Raw genomic sequence first — 19965 nt, 5'->3', positions numbered from 1 at the left:
ACGATTTTTTTATTTGAAATTTGTTGTATAGGGTATTCGGACATGTGGATATGTTTTACTCTGTTGTCACATGGACAAAATAGGCTGCTACAGGGGTAAACATTAAAAGATTATCACGTGGGGGGAATCATCGAATTTTTACTGGACTACTTACAACACCTATATATGATTTCCCCCACTCTCTATCTGTGCCTAAGTGTAAACGAAGATGCCATGAACAAAGCTTCTTTTCCATAACTGCCCGCCTTTGGAACATTGCTCCGCTGGCATGCTTCTCGGTTGAATACAACATATAATCTAAAATAAACAATTTTCTCATAAATAATTAAATTCTGCTAAATTTACACCATAAATGATTACTACACCACCACCTAACATTAATTTACCCTTCTCCTCGAGTAGCCTTAGGGCCTTGATAAGTGGTGAATCCCAAGTCAAAAACAGGTGTTTCACGAATACGCATGCGTGAATCGGTCACATATGACAACGTTACGTTTAATACCTACGGTATTTCTGTTTATAACAAATAAGAATTCGGCAATCATTCAAAGATAATATTTATGTGTATTTTACGACCGGGCAACGCCGGGTAGCCTGCTAGTTAACAATAATCTGCGATTATTTATTTATTTATTTTTTATTTATTTATTATTTTAGAAAAGTGAAACCCATTTCAATGTAAATCATTTTGGGTGGAACTCAGTCGCGAATCTCCCTATAACGTATGTGACAAGACACCGCAGACAACAATTATAGCTTGATCATTAGTTTTCACTCATAAAAAAAACCCGTGATTAATATCTTGCGACATCTGCACATGTGTTGTCAGCATCCCGGACAGACATCAGATCTCTGCATCTGAAAACAAAGAGATAATAAATCAGCATTTTTCTATCTTAGTTTTTGTTTGTTTTCATACTTCGATTTTGTTTTTATCACTGAAACAGTCGGAAAGAGAGCGTGGAAGCAGGGGAGAAAACTCTGTCATGCCAGATAATCATTTTTGCGATGTCGAGGGGGGCTAACATTTACAGTATAGCCAACGGTAGACCATCTTTAGTATGTTAAAATATTGTAAACATTATAACTTTAAATTGTGGACCTAAACGTTTTAATGTATTAAGTTTTAGTTTTTTTTTTTTTTAAAGAATAGAGTATATTAAGCCATAGCAATTCTTAATATTTGAGAATCTAGAAAAAAAAACTAGGTACTTTTTAATATATTAAATTATAACGAAAAATGAACATACAATTTATTACATTATAAAAAATAATATATACATTTTATTTATAGTAAATAATAGTTAGTAATAGGAAGTGTTGTTTTTAGATGTGTGGCAAGAAAGCGTGTCTTAATTATTTTAGCGTTAATAACACTATCTCTATATATTTATATATGTACATATATATAAGTATATATTATAGGACGATCATGTCTGACTTGCTTTTGTTTTTTATTAAATTTTATCATTATATTGTTATGAATTCTTTTTATTGAAAACTTTATGTGCATTTGTGTTCTTTGGTGATGAGTGTATGGAACAAATATTCAATATTGATATATAAATAATAGTTTTCTTGTGCAAACGAACAAATCTCTTCTGTACGAAAGGTTTTAGTTTGAAATAAAAATGATTGGTAAGAAGAATACTACACTGGATTTTAGAATAAAGTATATATAAATATTAACTATAAATTAATGATTACCACGCGCATAAAAGTAAGTCATCTATATACGTGCATGTTTCAAAGTTTATTCATCATTAGTACAGCTAGACTTTTATTGACAAGGATCGATCCTACAACGGCTCGATAAGTAGCCAGCTGTTTTTACCACGGGACAATCGGTCGTTGCCAATTTTATGCACGATTTTTATCGCTTTTAAATGTAAGATTGTTGAATTTTTATTCATTTATTTTTTTATTAGCGATTAATTTCTTTCTTATTACTTCGCTCTCTGAACGTTTTATATTATAAGAAAGGAGTTATTTGCCCTTTGTTTAAATTTTTCTTCGTCCACATTTTAGGGCATATTTATTTTTTTTTAATTTTATTTAAATATTATTTATTAATTATAAATTAATAATTACTACGTGCATAAACGTAAGTCATCTATATACATGCATGTTTCGGAGTTTATTCCTCATCGGTATAGCTAGACTTTATTGACAAGCATCGATCCTATAATGGCTCGATAAGTAGCCTGATGAAAAATCGTGCATAAAATTGGCATGGACCTTCACGCAGTAATTATTAATTAATAATTAATATTGAAATAAAATTAAAAAAAGTAAATACGTCCTAAAATGTGGGCGAAGAAAAATTTAAACAAAGGGCAAATACCTCCTTCCTTATAATATAAACGTTCGGGGAGCAAGTAATTAGAAAGAAATTAATCGCTAGTAAAAAAATAAATAAGAAGGCAACAATCCTATATATATATATATATATATATATATATATATATATATATATATATATATATATACTTACTTCAGAATAGTTTTTATTTAACAATCAGTACAATCAGTTGTTATGGAAACGTGATATTGTAAGGTTTACAAAATATTACTGGCTGTAATATTCTATAAGTTATCCCATCTAAACAAGAATTGCTCGATATGCAAGATAGAGCAAATTAATTTAATTATATATATATATATATATATTAAATTCTCTACATTAAGCTTACTAATGCTACTATCTAAAAGGTTATGAGAAAATATTTGAGGGTGTAGTATTGGTAAACTTAAATTAGGAAAAGTTTAATATGTGTCTTTAAAAAAGATTTATTTTGAAATATTTTAAAGTGGTTTAAATTTTTTTATCAAAAAATGTATTAACGAACACTGAGCTTCTCATTTAAAAATAACTGGTATACATGAAGAATAGGAAACACACACACACACATATATATATATATACATATATATAAATATATATACATATGTGTATATTTATATATGATATACCTCTTTTATGCTTATATGCGATTTAATTACTTGGGACACTGATTACATATGCATAAACATTATAAATGTCACATTTAAATAGCTCAATGGTTCAGTACTAGAGCTCAAATATTTACCTTAAATCTTCCATTGTTAATATGGATGAATACGCAAGTCTTTACTCAGTTTCAAAAAGTTTGACTTATACTGGTCAAAAAATTGCGTACAATTGTTGCAGCAATATATATATATATATATATATATATATATATATATATATATATTGGAATTTTTATCGATATAAATTAAATTGATATATATCAAAATGATTCCCGTATTTTCAGTAAGAAAAGCAAACAAAATACTTAAAATTAAATATAGCATCTAAGTTATTATTTCCACCCGTATTTTTAGCATATTTGTTTTTATTTTAACAATCATTTTTATCATATTTTTTTTTCGTAATCATACCCAAACAAAGTCATTCAGTAGGTTTATATTCACAACCTTGGCACTAACCCGAAAACCCTAGCTCTGAATCTACAAATTCTTTTGTTTTTTTAAAAGTACTGAAAAATTAACTTTTGGTTCGATTTATTTCTTTAACGTCACAAATCTTTAAAAATCTCGTTTCTGAAAGAAATACTGTTTTTCTTACTATGCACTTTTTTTTATTTTGCTTTTCCTTTTTAAATCAATCGCAACGCCCGGTGAGTTGGTTTAAATAAAGAAATTAATATGAAATAACGGACTAACAAATTCATACACATACACGCACACACACATCCATATATATGGTAATATCATTTATACTACACGTGAAAGAGAAACCCTGCACAGTGCCTGATTATTAAGTAGCATTCAAGAATAAACCGTAATATTTATTTATATGTTACAGAATGTTGGTTGGAGCTATTGGTACCGTCGGTTTTAAATCAACAAACAAATGATTGCGCTTCGTTGACTCTCTTAAATCATTGACCAGAAGATGGTATAATTTGTTAATTAATTGTTCATTTTCAAGCGACGCTCCCATCGTTGTTCTACACTTACGTAATACATACGTACATATATACATAAATACATACATACATAATATTTATATACACATGTATATATACATATATATATATGTGTGTGTGTGCATTGTGATGCACACACACAAACACACACACATATATATATGTGCGTGCATATTCCGTAGCTGCAACGTATATTTATTTTATTTACTTTTTTAATTACAAAAGTATATCTCACTATACCCATTCCGTACTAGTCATAGAAATAAACACTTTTCATATATTAATCTATATTTCTATATTAATTTATATGTTCATATTACTGTATATGTTTTATTAATGTATATGTTTTAATTTGTACGTCTGTATTAATTTATATGTCTATATTAATTTATATATCTACATTAATTTATATGTATGTAGTAATTTATATGTTTATATTGATTTATATGTTCATATAACTGTATATGTTTTTATTAATTTGTATGTTTTTATTTATTTGGATGTTTCTAAAATTTTGTATGTTTGTTATTGATGTATATGTTTTTATTAATTTATATGTTTGTTATTAATGGATATGTTTATGTTTATTAATGTTTTTTATTAAGTTTTGTTATTCTCTTAATGTATGTGCTTTCTATAACATTATATAAAGCAACAAGCCATACATAATGTAATGAACATTCTTATAAAATGATTATTTTATATTTAATCCATATCATTAATCTTATGCATTAATTACATATCTTCTACTGATGAATAGCTTTCTTTTCAATATTTCGATTGATCTCGTGTTTTTGTTATTATTTAATCTACATTATGCTAATCGATTTTCAAACGTTTTATCTCGCTAACATTTTGCATGTACAATGACGTTATTACTAAAACCGTACAAACGGTCATAGGAATCGTTATGCCAGTTTATTTATCACTAAGTGAAAAAAGTTTAACGATTCGAAATAATCTTCAGTCCTCGACTGCTTGCAAACAGATGTTTTTACAAACCTGGATTACACATATTTTAGATTATTACGCAAATTTTGGATTTTAATGTGGATTTGTATTTGTCAACATTCTAAATCCGATTTCTTTTCATGGGAGTTTTTATTCTTGTCATCATTTCGTCTTGAAAATAATTAAACTCTTCGTAACTTTTAATCAGAATTTGTAATCCTTTTTCCATTGCTTTTCCCCATTTTATGAACTATCTGCACTATTTTTTGATTTGGCATTTATGGTTAGTATTCATATAATGTTGTTTCAATTGATGCCATTACAAAACTTCGCTATAATATTCATTTGCTAAGATCTTTTCTCCGATGAGAACAAATCATTACTTTGAAACTCGGCGTGTTAAGGACATTTTAATTTTCGTCTTTGAGTATGTTGCAGAATATTAATAAATCCATGTAAAATATATTTTACAGTCTTTAATATATATATATATATATATATATATATTTAAGACTGTAAAATATTGAATGGATTAGGTTCTTGCTAATGAAGCCAGGGATGGCTTCTGTCGCCGAGTTCGAATCTAAGCACTGATGATTCCCGAAAGGACTAAACACTAGTGTCTGTATGTATTTAATAAGTATTATAGCAAATTATTATGTTCACCTATTTAAGAAACTCGTTTCTTATCGTTGAGTATATCCAGTTGAATTAAAGTCGGTCAATTTAGCTCATATGTGCAGATCATCATATAATGATTAGATCACTATGACAGACGTTAAAAAGCATTTAAAAATAAATCTATAAATTCAGCAGCATTTCTGTAGCCGAATGTATTAGTTCCTTGCTAAAGAAACCAGAGAGGGTTTCTGTCGCCGGGTTCGAATTTATCAACTGATGTTATTCGTCACATCCTGCACTGATGATTCCCGATTAGATGAAACACTAATGTCTGTAGGTATTTAATAATTATTATAGTAAATAATTATATATATACACACACACACACACACACACACATATATATATATATATATATATATATATATATATATATATATATATATATATATATATGTAGAGCTAATATGTTTCTGTGGAATTTTTAACTAGTGGATCAGTGGTTACTTATGGATCAATAACATAAAATTCTTTTTAACATATTTCAATAGTGCAATACTAAAGCTTTTAATATTTTTCTTTCAAAATCGAACGTCAATACGTATAGATACAACAGTATTTACTCATTTTTCCGAAAGTGTTCATTTATTGGCCACAACATTGCGTATAATTTTTGCAACCTTTAGTGCTGTCAGAGGAGAAGAAGAAAAAACAGAAAACCACGGGTAATAAATAAAAAGAAAAAACTGGCCATAAAAACACTACGAAAGTCGATTAATAACTGCATTACAAGGCAGATATATCAAATCTGAATAACTTTATATATGTGTTGTTGATTAAGGACCTAATCGTGGGCTGAAACAAATTTTGAAATAACTTTCGAAATATTGCTTTTTTGTTTCTAACGCACCGATGAAGATAAGGTGATGCAAGTTATAATTTGATGAACAAGTATATAATATATTCCGACACTGAGGCTGAAACAATCGTAAACAATGTTAAAGCCATGAATGAAAAACTTCCGGAAAATATAGTTATACCTATCTCTATAACCTAGTGCACTGAACGAATATATATATATATATATATATATATATATATATATATATATGTGTGTGTGTGTGTGTGTGTGTGTGTGTGTGTGTGTGTGTAAAAGAGATTTAAAAGGCTGTCACAATGCGAGGAATGAATTATAGTCGCTGTTGGTAAGAGGAGACGAGAACAAGCGGCGATTTACAAATCAATAAGTATATATATATATATATATATATTTATATATATTTATTCAGTTGTAATATATATATATATACATAAAAATAATAATATATACATATATGTATGCACTTATTGATTTGTAAATCGCCGCTTGTTCTCATCTCCTCTTACCAACAGCGACTATAATTCATTCCTCGCATTGTGACAGCCTTCTAAATCTCTTTTACACACCTATCCCACACATTGCTTCAAGAAAACTACATATCAATCCTATATATATATATATATATATATATATATATGTATATATAAATTTCCCCTACTCTTTATCTGTGCCTACATCAAAACATAGATTCCATGAACAAAGCTTCTTTCTTAGAACTGCACGCCTGTGGAACTCTGTTCAGTCTGCCTGCTTCCCACCTGACTACAACCTGGATGTCTTCAAGTTCAACGTAAACAAATTCCTAATGAACCGCCCCCTTAAGTAAACACTTCATTAAATCTCCACACTAACGTACTCTACTTGCAATAACCCTTATCCCTGAGTGGCTTCCGGGCCTTGATAAGTGGTGACCACCGTGTAAAGAAAATATATATATATATATATATATATATATGTTACACATCTGATACACCGATAAATAGAATTACCACTTATCCACACTATACCTCCATTTAGCCCTTAAAACATACACTACATACATTTAAGACTATGATAAAGCCCGTATACACCTGTCTACATTACACTCGATATAATACGCTCCTCCTTTATTTAGAATTCGATAACACTCTCCCCAACATTATATATAATTTTAATAGATCTATTTCGTCCTAATGAATCCCACACTAGACGCCGCATCTACACTATTTAACCTAGCATCTTCTCTACTCTTCTGATGAGAAGCATTAGGCTTCGAAATACCTTGACATTAAGAGTCCCTTTTTTCACTCAACTAATTGTCTGTATCCCTTTATTGAATAAATGAACCAATCTATATTTACTAATGTATGGTTTTTGTGACTTCATTTCCCATTCCTGTTGGTCTCATATATAAGCTCCAATGATACTTGTTGAGCTTTATATTGGCCAGATAAGTCTCCTCTTATAGAATTTAGCTCACTCCTTTAACGCACTAAGTTATATATATATATATATATATAGTCACCCACATACAGTACTGTTTCGCTTTTTCACAGCTCGTCAGTGCGGCTAGACAGGCAACTACCTCAAGCCAGGATTGAAACCTGTCCGTCTGTACGACTTACGTGGCTAATAACGGTTCTGAACTAATTGTGGTATTTCATTTACAGATATGTTAATTAAGTCCTACTGCAAGACAACGTTCTGGTCCACAGCGCGCATGTCGCCAGATCAAAATAATCTACCTTATCCCCTAATATCCTGACCTCACACCCTCTGGCTTTCACCTTTTCCCAGCTATGAAGTTGTTTGCTGGTATGAAAGTATTCCCTTGATTTTCGAAGTCACGTCGTGATTGGAACAGCAACCTGTGATGTTTTTTTTGTTTTTTTACATAGGCATCACCACATTATCAAGGCCAAGAGGCCACTCAAGGATAATGGTTAAAGAGTGTACAGTAGAAATTGGACAATATAGTAATCATTAGTAATGAAAATTTGGTGGAACGGCTCATCAAGAACTTATTTACGTTAGACTTGAAGACAACCATATTGTAGTCAGATGGAAAGCAGGAAAACGGAAGACAATTCCACAGGCGTGCAGTTCTAAGAAAGAAGTTTTGTTCATGGAATCTACGTTTAGGTTTAGGCACAGATAAAGAGTGGGGGGAATTATTTATAGTGTTTACAGCTAGACGAGTGTTTCTTGTGAAAGTTTGGCGAGGGGGGACCATAGATTGAAGCTCAGTCGAACACTTTCCATGAAAATAACGATACATCAGAGACAAACTCGCAACATCTCTTCTGTGAGATAGAGCTTGCAAGGAAGAGAAAAGGACATCTCCTACGAGGCTACGAAGTCTATTTTGAACTCTATCAAGGCAGGACAAGTCCTTTCTAGCAGCTCCTGCCCAGATGTGGCAACAGTATTCCATCATTGGACGTACCTGGCTCTTATATAGATAGAGAATTGCATCACCAGTGAGATATCTATCGGATCGATAGAAAGATCCCACCATTTTTCCAGCGGCCTTGGCAACAGATTTGATGTACGTGTTCCATTTAAGATCAGGTGTAATGGTCAAGCCAAGAAGCTTGTCAAAACTTGAGGGCTCCTGAAGACGAGAGCCATTCATTTCAATTGATGCCAGATGTGGATCAGAATGTTGATGATGTAAAGAGAGAAGCTTGGTTTTAGATGCATTAAAAGTAACCAGCCATTCCTTACCCCATTGTACTACGTGCTCAAGATCAGAGGAGAGAGAATTGGAGAGAACTTGGTCGTTTACTGTCTTAGATGTGCTACCATAAATGGTAGTGTCGTCAGCATAAATGTCTACAAATGATGTAAGGATGTGATTTGGAAGATCATTAATGTAGATCAGGAAAAGAGTTGGGCCCAGGATAGACCCCTGAGGGACACCGGCATTAATACTGTGAGCTTCTGATTTTTGCCCCTCAACTACTACTCTTATGAACCTATCAGACAGAATTATTTAATAATTGAGAAAACATTTCCAGCTATACCATAGCTAGAGATCTTCTGAAGTAAACCTTTATGCCATACCCTATCAAAGGCCTTAGATATGTCAAGAGCAATTGCCCTAGAAAGGTTGCCTCCGTCGAGAGATTTGCTAATCTTATGAGATGTTCTACAATAATCGTCTCCAGAACTGCATTATACGATAAAAAAAAAATGGGTAACACTATATAAAAATAGACTCATAACTATGCCAACTTTCATTGCTATACTGCTTTGAGTATTAGGTATGCTGAATATGACTTGTTGAACGTCCTCGTAGTTATCTAAATGCTATATTTTGTTATATAGTTTCCTATATATTGGTATAATGAAACGCCGAATAGCCATGCATCTTACAGTAGTTTTATAAGAAGAGTAATAAATTCTCCTTCGCACTGCGCAAGATGACTTTACGATATTTAACGCTGTAGAAATGCAGACATTATAGAAATAATAACGAGCACTTTGTTTTTATCAGTCTGCAATCTCGTAAGGAAGTTAATGTTATTGTACGGAGCTTTTCATTACAACACGCGCTATTTCTAAATGATCACTTTTTTTCTTAATGGTAAGGCACGAGGTAAAATAACTTACATAATATATATATATATATATATATATATATATATATATATATATATATATATATATATATATATATCAATATCGATGGCACACTGGTTCTCGTTAAGTACCGTGAAGATGGGTTAAAAACAAATGGGCGATCATTAGGGCTATGACAACAGCATAGTCTTATGGTTTTGAGTCTCGATTAGATATCAGACAAAGTTAGACACAGTTAATCAACCGAGAAGCAGCACATAACTCTATACAAAAGCATATAAGATATCAACGGATACACACTAGAGAGTCAAAACAATGAAAAGAATATGCTGTTGTCCTAGCCCTAGTGATCATTTAAAATTACTAGTCGTTAATGATTTAAAGATAAATATAGAAACATATACATCTTCTCAAATATTATATATATAGTAATTTATAAAAAATATATGGCAATTAAGCTACACAGAATATTCCGCGTTTAATTCTCGTGAGAATTCGCCAGGCTTATACACCACATACTATTGAATTTTTTAGTTAGCCAATCAGCTTCCTAGTTTCCACCGCGCCCATCCCAATCAGCAAATGGGCGAGCGCTTTTAGGAGAAAGGTAGAGTTGACTTTAGGTTAACCCATTCCTTTGTGTGTGTTTTTCAAGTGAAGAATAGATATCTAAGTAAGCTGATCTATATTCAACCTAGGTGTAGTTAGACATATATATATATATATATATATATATATATATATATATATATATATATATATATATATATCGTCTTGGAAGTTTCTTTAAAACCCTTTAAACTATAAAGAAAAATTTTAATGTCATTCGGTAGAAAATTATTTTGTCAGTAAGTCAATTAATTTCCTGCATATCTGAATCGTTTACATGAGCAAACAATATTGCGAATGTTCTTACAGGAATCATCGGTTGTCACCACGAAACACTGTTCCGGGGATTTAAATACAAAACAGTATATTAAATCATGGCTCCCCAGCAGTGTTGATCAAACACCACCTCCCTAAAAAACCTGAAGAAAAATATTTTGATACTTTTTTTCTCCAGGTAAACTAGCCTAACCAATTCATATAATTTAAAAAGTATTTCAAATTAATGTGTCTGTTATTTACAAACTACTGATTTTTATATGGTGTTTGGTTGAATTCTTTATAGCACTTGTTATTAGTATTATTTTTTTATTTTTGTATCCTTACTTACTCGTACGATCTCTATAATTATTAGTTATGAAAATATACAAGAATATTTTAATTAATATGTATGAAAAATAGAAATAATATAAATATATACATTTTAAATATACATCTTCCGATATATTTTGTCCAGATATATTATACATTTTTACATATATTATATGCTACTTATATGGTTCTTAATATTTTCTATTAATCTACGTTGTTTAATTTGATATGATTTAACAGCATCAAGATACCGGGGAAATGCTTTAGTTAACTGTTTTCAGCAACTTGCTAATCATTCTTATTAGTAAACTAGATACGGTGAGCATAAACTGTATAAAATTCAGGGTAACACAAGCTATTCTTAAAAACTCAGACATAATACCATCGTAAAACTTACACATAAAGCTTGTGCTATTTTTATACGGCACATAAACCATTTTAAAGGAGAAGGATTTTTGTTATCGAACATTATATAAATAAAAATTCTGTCCTCAATTTTTAACCTTGTCTGTCTTATTCCACATATGCGGAACTATCTCTACCAAACTACTCTGTCCATTTTAAGACTACAGACTTGAAGCTAGATTAGATCTGTGAATAAATTCCAGTTGGTTTTAGACTGTATAAATCGCTGGTAAAGAGACAAAATGGGAAGAAAAATGGAACTAGGCGTAAGTCGACTAAACGTGTTATTAGTACGCATGCGCAATATAAATGTATATCTTTAATAAGGTTATTTTCAAATAACGAGTAAGGTTGGAGAACTACATATTTTGGTTTGTATTTAACCTGATAGCGGCTGCCATTTTTAAACTTTTGAAAACACGGATATATTAGTAGAATAGAATAATCAATAGAGATGAGCTCTATAATAATAAATATGAAATTATCATGAATTAAAATACTAAATAAGAGCGTATCTTTCGATCGGGCAACGCCTACAAGCCTACACACACACACACACACACACACACATATATATATATATATATATATATATATATATATATATATATATAATTTGCTTTTGTTTTTGCGATACGTTTTGAACGGATTCAGTTATTTACGAAAGGGCATTTTTACCTAAATGCGAGTTGGGAATAATTTTCTCTTTAACCAATTTGGTACCCCGACATGGGGAACGGTATATATATTGTTTTTTTTAATTAGATATATACACACACGTATGTATATATACATATATATATACACATATATACATACACACATGCACGCATACACACACACATATATATATATACATATATATATATACCAGGTTAAAGGTATTCAAGAGTGATTAATGAATTTAACGAGGTTATTAAAAATGACCAATAAAAGAAAGGCAAGATATAGTTTTATAAATATAAACAAATTTACATAGTCATGACAAGGGACGTGCACATATTTCGGGCAAATCGTAGGTTAAAACCGGAAATCATCGTTAGACGACTTAATAAATGGTTGTTTTCCACAGATGAAACCAATCTACAAATGAAGAAAAGAGGACTGGTTTCTTCAGTGAAAAGCACCCGTTTATTAAGTCGCTTGTGAAGGACTTCTGGTTTTAACGCACCACTTGTCCGAAAGATTAGAATTGCAGTGTCGTGACCATGTAAGTTTGTTTATATTAATAAAAATATATATCGCTCTTCTTTCATTTAGCACTTTTAATAACCTCGTTAAATTCATTAGTATGGATATGACAACAGCATATTCTTTTCATTGTTTTGACTCTCGAGTGTGTATCCGTTGATATCTTATATGTTTTTACATAGAGTAATGTGGTTCTCGATTAATTAACTGTGTATACTCGAAAATCAAAAGAATGAAAAGAATATTCTGTTGTCAAAGCCCTATTATTTATCGCTCTTGCATAAACGCATTCGTACATGTGTGGACATACGCACATAAACACAGACATACACACGTGATGTAGTGGATAGATTTCTTGGTAAAATTCTAACAGTTGTAGGTCCAATCAATGGTGTGGCGACAGAAAGAACTTTGTTTATGAAACTTCGTTTAGTTCTTGGCACAAATAGAAAGTGACGAAATCATATATAGTAGTTGCAGCTAGTCGAGTGTTTGTGAAATGGAGGGTCATAGAGTGACGCCAAGTCAAGCAGTTGCCATGAAAATGATGGTAGAGGAGACACAGGCTCGCAACGTCTCTTCTGTGTGAAATATGTTGTAAGGAGAAAGGGCCTTACTTCTTTTAACTGTGTAGCCTGTCTTTAATAAAAAAAAATTATTGCAAGTTTAAAAATAAAGTATGAAAACAAAAAAAAAATAATAGGTTGTTCTTTTTTTGTAATATTTTCTTTTTAAGAATATTTAGTAAATTGTTGAATTAATTACTGTTTGTGTCAACAAACCTCTCGCATATACTTAGCAAAATAGGACAATAAAATTACAATTTTAAAACCTCAATCATTAATTGATTAAAAACTGCTTGAGTCTGTAAATTAGGTATACAGACATGTAACGTCAGGTATTTTATCGCTATTATATATACAGTACATCAGACACAATGTTACAGCAGTGCAAGTTGGTTGGGCAGGTCATATTTGCCCCATGTCGGATTCACGGCTCCAAAAATAGCTCATTTGCGGTGAACTGCCCAAAAGAAAAGGTCCCGTAGGAGGACAGCGAAAACTGTTCAAGGGCAATCCGAAAGTCTCTCTTGAACAGTTTGGTTTGCGTTCTAACTTATGGGAAAAACTAACCCAAGGCAGATGTTTCTGGTGTGCCGCAAGTCACAAATGGGCTACAATTACTGAATCCCCACGCAATGAAAAACACAAGAAAAAACGTAACAGTCGAAAAGACAAACTAATCCACATCTCTGATACAGAATTATTCCACAGGTGTTCGGGAAATTCTTCCAGTTCAAATCGTTCTAACACGCTATTTTTTTAACCCACAGAACAAATTGTATTCGCACGCGGTGGAGAAAAGTACGGCACAATCACGTTGACACACTGGTTCTCGCCAGATCACGTTAAGCAACGTTGAGCCTAGTCAGTACAAGATGGGTGACCATTTGGGAAGGCTAGGCGCTGTATGTACATTCTGGGAAGGTTGGGCGTGGGGCCAGCACCCTCACCTCGTAAAACGAACTCAGTCGCCACAAAAGCATCTACAAAGTTGTAGATGATATATGCCCCATAGGGGCTCAAAGCTGTAGATGGACGCGATGGAGAAACATCACCATGTTGCTCAGGAGTAGATGAGAACTAACAAACTGTCTTCATTTCTAATACTTCTACTGCCATCGCCATCAATTAAGTCGCCTATTTTTCTAGCAAATCTATCAATTTTTTGCTTTATGTGAGAACCCAACACGATAAACTGGATTGAAGCTCACATGTCTCCCCGGAGTTAATTAGCTCTCAATACATTGTAGTCTACATTGTAAACGACCTGCTCCTGGTTTTATAAAATTAGTTAAATAAAGGCTTTAATTTAAGTTTAAGATGCAACTATTATGTATCATAGTTCGATTATGATCTAGACAGACACATTCATCTCATTTTAAACGAATTGTTGATTTCATATGCCAGGCCTTTCTGCTTGTGTAGTGATAAAACATCTTAAACACTCATATGATGTTAGGCTGTGTATAATTTTCATTACATATCTGATGTATTTCGATACAAAAATCTCTTTAAGAACACTCCCAGGAATATAACATGCATTTGTGAGGATTTAAATAATAATCGGCCCGGCCGTTTTGGAGTCTATACGGAAAAAAACTCACACACAGACAAAAAAAGTGCATTTTATATATAAGCTGAGATTTCCAAAGACAATATTTTAGTAATTAAAATAGCAGTAAGTTGTTTCGAGAGTCATTTTTATTCATTTCGATAGATATCGCAATTCTAAAGAATTCAGCATGAATAACGTGAACAATGCAGGAAAACGAGCATGTATAATTACTTAAGGAGATGAACGCAGCTATGGCGAAAGCAATGCGCCGAAGAAAGAGGGAGGGGTTCTATTGAAAAATTAAACAGGATATAAGGACCCGTTGTCTTTGTAAGACAACCTTCTAACCATGGTGGCACAAACAACACATCTGTTTATAATTGATTATTGGTCAGTATGTTAGAAGCAACCCACAGAAACTATGATATAAATGTTGACATGATCTTGCAATCAGGCAATATCAAAAATAAGGAAAGATAATCTTTCACGTCATTTGTACGGAAGTAGTAAGACGCAGACAACTGGCATTAAATGATTATGTTAGTTTGCAATCAGATATCACGAGTCGCATCTTCCTCTTGATGCGGATTGCGGAGCTACGTTACTTATTTTTCGATATTCATTCCGATCCAAGTTAAATTGGTTAATGGACGCCAACTGTTGAGAGATGTCCAATCAAAAACGTTTTTTATTTACTTTCTCCTATGCTTTCCTCTGCCTATTTTGCCTTCTAACATATATTGAATGCATAACTTTGATTGCCCAGTGGTTGATCGTTTCACATGGCAAAAAAAAGTTTAAGGGTTTTACTTTTACTTTTATTAAATAGAGGGCGTAAGTAGTTAGATGGGGGCTGGATATTTTGATTTTTACGATCAGGCGATGTCCTGTAATGAAACGCATTACGTGATTTTGAAACATCTCGCTGCGATTGGCTAGTTTTTTAGCCCATCTGATACAATCAATCCCATATAAAACTATTGAGAGGACATAACTTAAAAAAAAAACTTTTACATTAACGGATCCGTTTTAATTTTAGAATGGCGCTGCCTAATCCAGCACGATTCTGTGTTTCAATGTCGTCTCACGCCAGTTTATGCCCTAAATAAATGAGTTTGATGACTTGTTTGATGGGTTTTCTGTGGATAGTCATATTTAGGTTAAACCGTGATTTAACTGTAGACATACATTCTGTTTTCTCTTGGCTTATTTCTAATCCTATATTCATGGCATTCTTTGCTGATACATTAACAAAAAACTTTAGTTTGTGTCCATTTAGTAACAATCAGACGTAACCAAAGTTAAACTTTTGTTAGATATGTATAAGCTTGGTGCAAAAATAATGTCGTTATTTGACATGAAGTTGAAGGTAAAAAAACGACATCATTTTTACACCAACCTAATTGTTAATTTATAATGACTTGAGTTGATTCGAATAAAGTGAAGTCCTAACTATTTGATAATGCGACTGCGATGAGACGCGTTAAAGAACGCATCTTAAGCTGTCCAGGCGCAATAGTTCCTTCCCTGTCAAACGCCGTTTGTTTACGATAGCTGTAGAACGTATTACAGCTTTAAAAAAATCATTACGTAGAATTGCTCGATATAAGACGCAAAAGAAACCAAATTATGTAAATGAATTCATCAAATCTAAATGGTTCCGATATAATCATGCGCAGAACAAGGCACTTCAAAAAGAAATTTATTTCAAAACAATGACGTAGGTGGAACGTTCGGTTCGCGTATGGATATTAGAAGCAATAATAATGATAACTAGACTCTTTTGTGTATTGATTTCTCTACGTCGAAACCGATATTTATCGACGACTCTTTAATTAATCACAAAGGCGGATGCATTTTGTTTCAGAGTTGAATGCAGCTTTCAAGATCAATCTCTTTTATTTATTATTTTATTATCAGATGGAATCCAAACCCCCATTTTACCTAATGGCAATCGCAAACTTTGCTTTGTATCTCCCGATAGGATTTACAATAGATAATTCTACAAACTTCTTTATATCTATCTATCTATCTATCTATCTATCTATATATCTATATATCTATCTATCTACCTATCTCTCTCTCTCTCTATATATATATATATATATATATATATATACATATATATATAAATACACATGTATATATATATAAATATAAATATATATATATATAAATATATATATATAAATATATATATAAATATAAATATATATATATATATATATATATATATATATATATATATATATATATAGACATGTGCAGGCATTGCCCAGTCGTAAAATGCGCAAAATATTTTATTATAATTTATACAGAAATCGAGCCATGTGCATGCAAGTATTATGTTTATGCTTCTAAACAGTTCAATTCTTGTAAGTATAATAAAACGTACTCGAGCTGAGATCGAAACCCAAACCTGCAGATAGTGAGTCAAGTACGAGAACCTAAAGCCAGCTTGACACAACTTCGGAAAATTGTTTTAAAACCTACTTATCGTTAATATAAGATTCTCTCATGTGAACGATTCATCTGTGAAATAGTTGACAAACAGATAAACATCAGATGGTTTTCGTATAAGAATTTTCTGATTTCGACTCCTTAGCAGCAAGTTCATATCATATGAAAACCGATTAAAACGTTTTCGGCATGCCTGAACGCCCCTTATTTTAAATTTCAAGTCTATTGGTGAAAAGTCGTTGAGTATTAGGTTGAGAATTGTCATCACACATATCCCCACTTATACATAGACACACAAGACACATACGAACGCACGCACACACGCACACACACACACACACACATATATATATATATATATATATATATATATATATATATATATATATATATATATATATTATAAATAAGTGAACCATAGCGGAAATTCAATCGACTAATATAAGATGGAAAACGGGGTGAGGAAAATAAATCAAAAATAAAAAAATTGATTTTACTTGTGCAAATGGGAATTCAATTAACTTTCTTGGATTTACATTTTTGGATTTTACCGTCATTGGATACTTTACCTTTCACCAGACTATCCATTCACGGAAATCACCTTTTTCTTAACCCTATTCCCTCTGCTTCACTTTTTGTTATCAGGTAAGATCTATGACTTACTTGTAGTTTCATCTTGCAATACTCCTACAAGCAAAATCCGACCCAGCATTTTGCTAATTCTTACTCTCTGATGAGAAGGAAACTATTTCTTCGGAACTCCGCGGATTAAGGACTATCCACTTATTTAGTGTTTCTTTTTCAAATTAAATATGTTTTTAACTCTTTTTCAAAGTGTTTTTACCATGTTTTATTAACTATTTGCTCTTATATATATATCTATATACTGGGTGATCAAAAAAAAAAAAAAAAAAAAAAACAGTCCACAACTCTAATTAGGCCCCATTTCTTAGTGTTTTGTCCGAATGAAATGACACTTTGGTCATAATTAGTTTATTATATTCAAAACATCACATCAAAACACTAGGGTCTTTAGCCTTTTTTTACTCCGTTCGCAGTAAAATGCCCAGAAAAAACAATTGAATGTCCTCTGTATTTTGGTTCACCCTGTATTTGGGTCACCCTGTATATATATATATATATATATATATATATATATATATATATATATATATATATATATATATATATATATATATATATATATTATTGCAATCGTGACAGGAAACCCGTTTTCTTGTTTCCCTGTTTTGATGCTCATGAGTAGGGAGGGAAAATAATATTCGCCCTTACTTTTCCTAAGCGGTATCGGAGGATTTCTTTTTTTATTAATAACATCGAGTGGAATAGGAGACGATACGTTTAAAAAACTAGCCGTATAGTATATTACAAAAAGAAATTAAAAAATGAGATAGACTATATTTAAAATACCGATACATACGATATCACCTAGCGACTGATCACGTTAAAACCTAAGAGACAATCCCGCTGTTTTCCGAGAGAAAACTTCTTCAAGCGAACGTGGATAGTCTCCAAGATGTTCAGGTTATGTCTTATGAAAAAATCTATAGTTGATTGTCGGCCTTTCTGAATGCCAGGTGATGAAATTGACTTGTGATGTTTGGTTTTATAAAAGTGTTAACTTTGTTCAAAATCAGAAATTGTTCTTTAATCAGATGTGTTTAATTATCTGTTTTAGATACTTAACAGAGGCATTCCGATACAAAACCTTACATAATAACACTTCTAGACACATCAAGTAACCTCGTTTTAAAATTTTAAAACTCGTATTAAGCGTTTCCGCGCCCATAGAGAAACGAACTAATACAGACAAAGGCAGAGTTCTGTTTCTATAAAAGTAAATATATATGTGTAGAACAGTTTGTATCTTGATAAGTTAATGTATACAATTATATATATATATATATATATATATATATATATATATATATATATATATATATATATTAGCTTGGGCAGGAGCTGCTAAAAACAGCCTATCCTGCCTTGACGGAGTACAAAATAGACTTCGTGGCTTAGTAGGGGATGCCCTTTTCTCTTCCCTGCAACCTCTCTCCCACAGAAGAGACGTTGCGAGCCTATCCTTGTTTTATCGTTATTTCCATGGCAGGTGCTCGTCTGAACTCCAATCTTTGGTCCCCCCTCGCCAATCTTTCACGAAAAACACCCGTCTAGCTGAATCCACTGTGAAAAATTTCCCCCACTCTATATCTGTGTCTACATCAAAACGCGGATTCTATGAACAAAGCTTCTTTCTATGAACTGAACGCCTGTGGAACTCTGTTCCGTCTGCCTGCTTCCCACCTGACTACAACTTGGATGTGTTCAAGTCCAACGTTAACAAATTCCTAATGAACCGCCCCCTTAAGTAAACACTTCATCAAATGTCCACACTAACGTACTGTACTTGCAATAACCCTTACCCTGAGTGGCTTCCGGGCCTTGATAAGTGGTGACCACCGTGTAAAAAAAAAACCTTGCACTTCTCTTCCTTTGATAAGCAACATTAAGCTTCGAAATATCATGGTCTAAAGATTATGAAAAAATTATTCTACACGTATTTAGCTTTCTAACGAAGATTAT

The 19965-nt window shown here is 32.0% G+C and overlaps 1 long non-coding RNA gene across 1 annotated transcript in view; it reads right to left on the bottom strand.

The window, feature by feature from the left end:
• Positions 1 to 621: 621 nt before the first annotated feature.
• The window catches only part of LOC145247552 (uncharacterized), a 367452-nt gene continuing 348108 nt past the window's right edge, over positions 622 to 19965 (bottom strand). Inside the window, exon 3 of the long non-coding RNA XR_013863279.1 lies at positions 622 to 858. This is a non-coding gene — a long non-coding RNA (uncharacterized LOC145247552). The remainder of the gene's footprint in view (positions 859 to 19965) is intronic.

Source organism: Euprymna scolopes, chromosome 25 (assembly GCF_053919585.1).
Source record: "Euprymna scolopes isolate OS-2025 chromosome 25, ASM5391958v1, whole genome shotgun sequence".
NCBI classification, from domain to species: Eukaryota; Metazoa; Mollusca; class Cephalopoda; order Sepiida; family Sepiolidae; genus Euprymna; species Euprymna scolopes.
The sequence above is the reverse complement of the archived record's forward strand: the minus strand, read 5'-3'. Positions and strand labels throughout refer to the sequence as shown.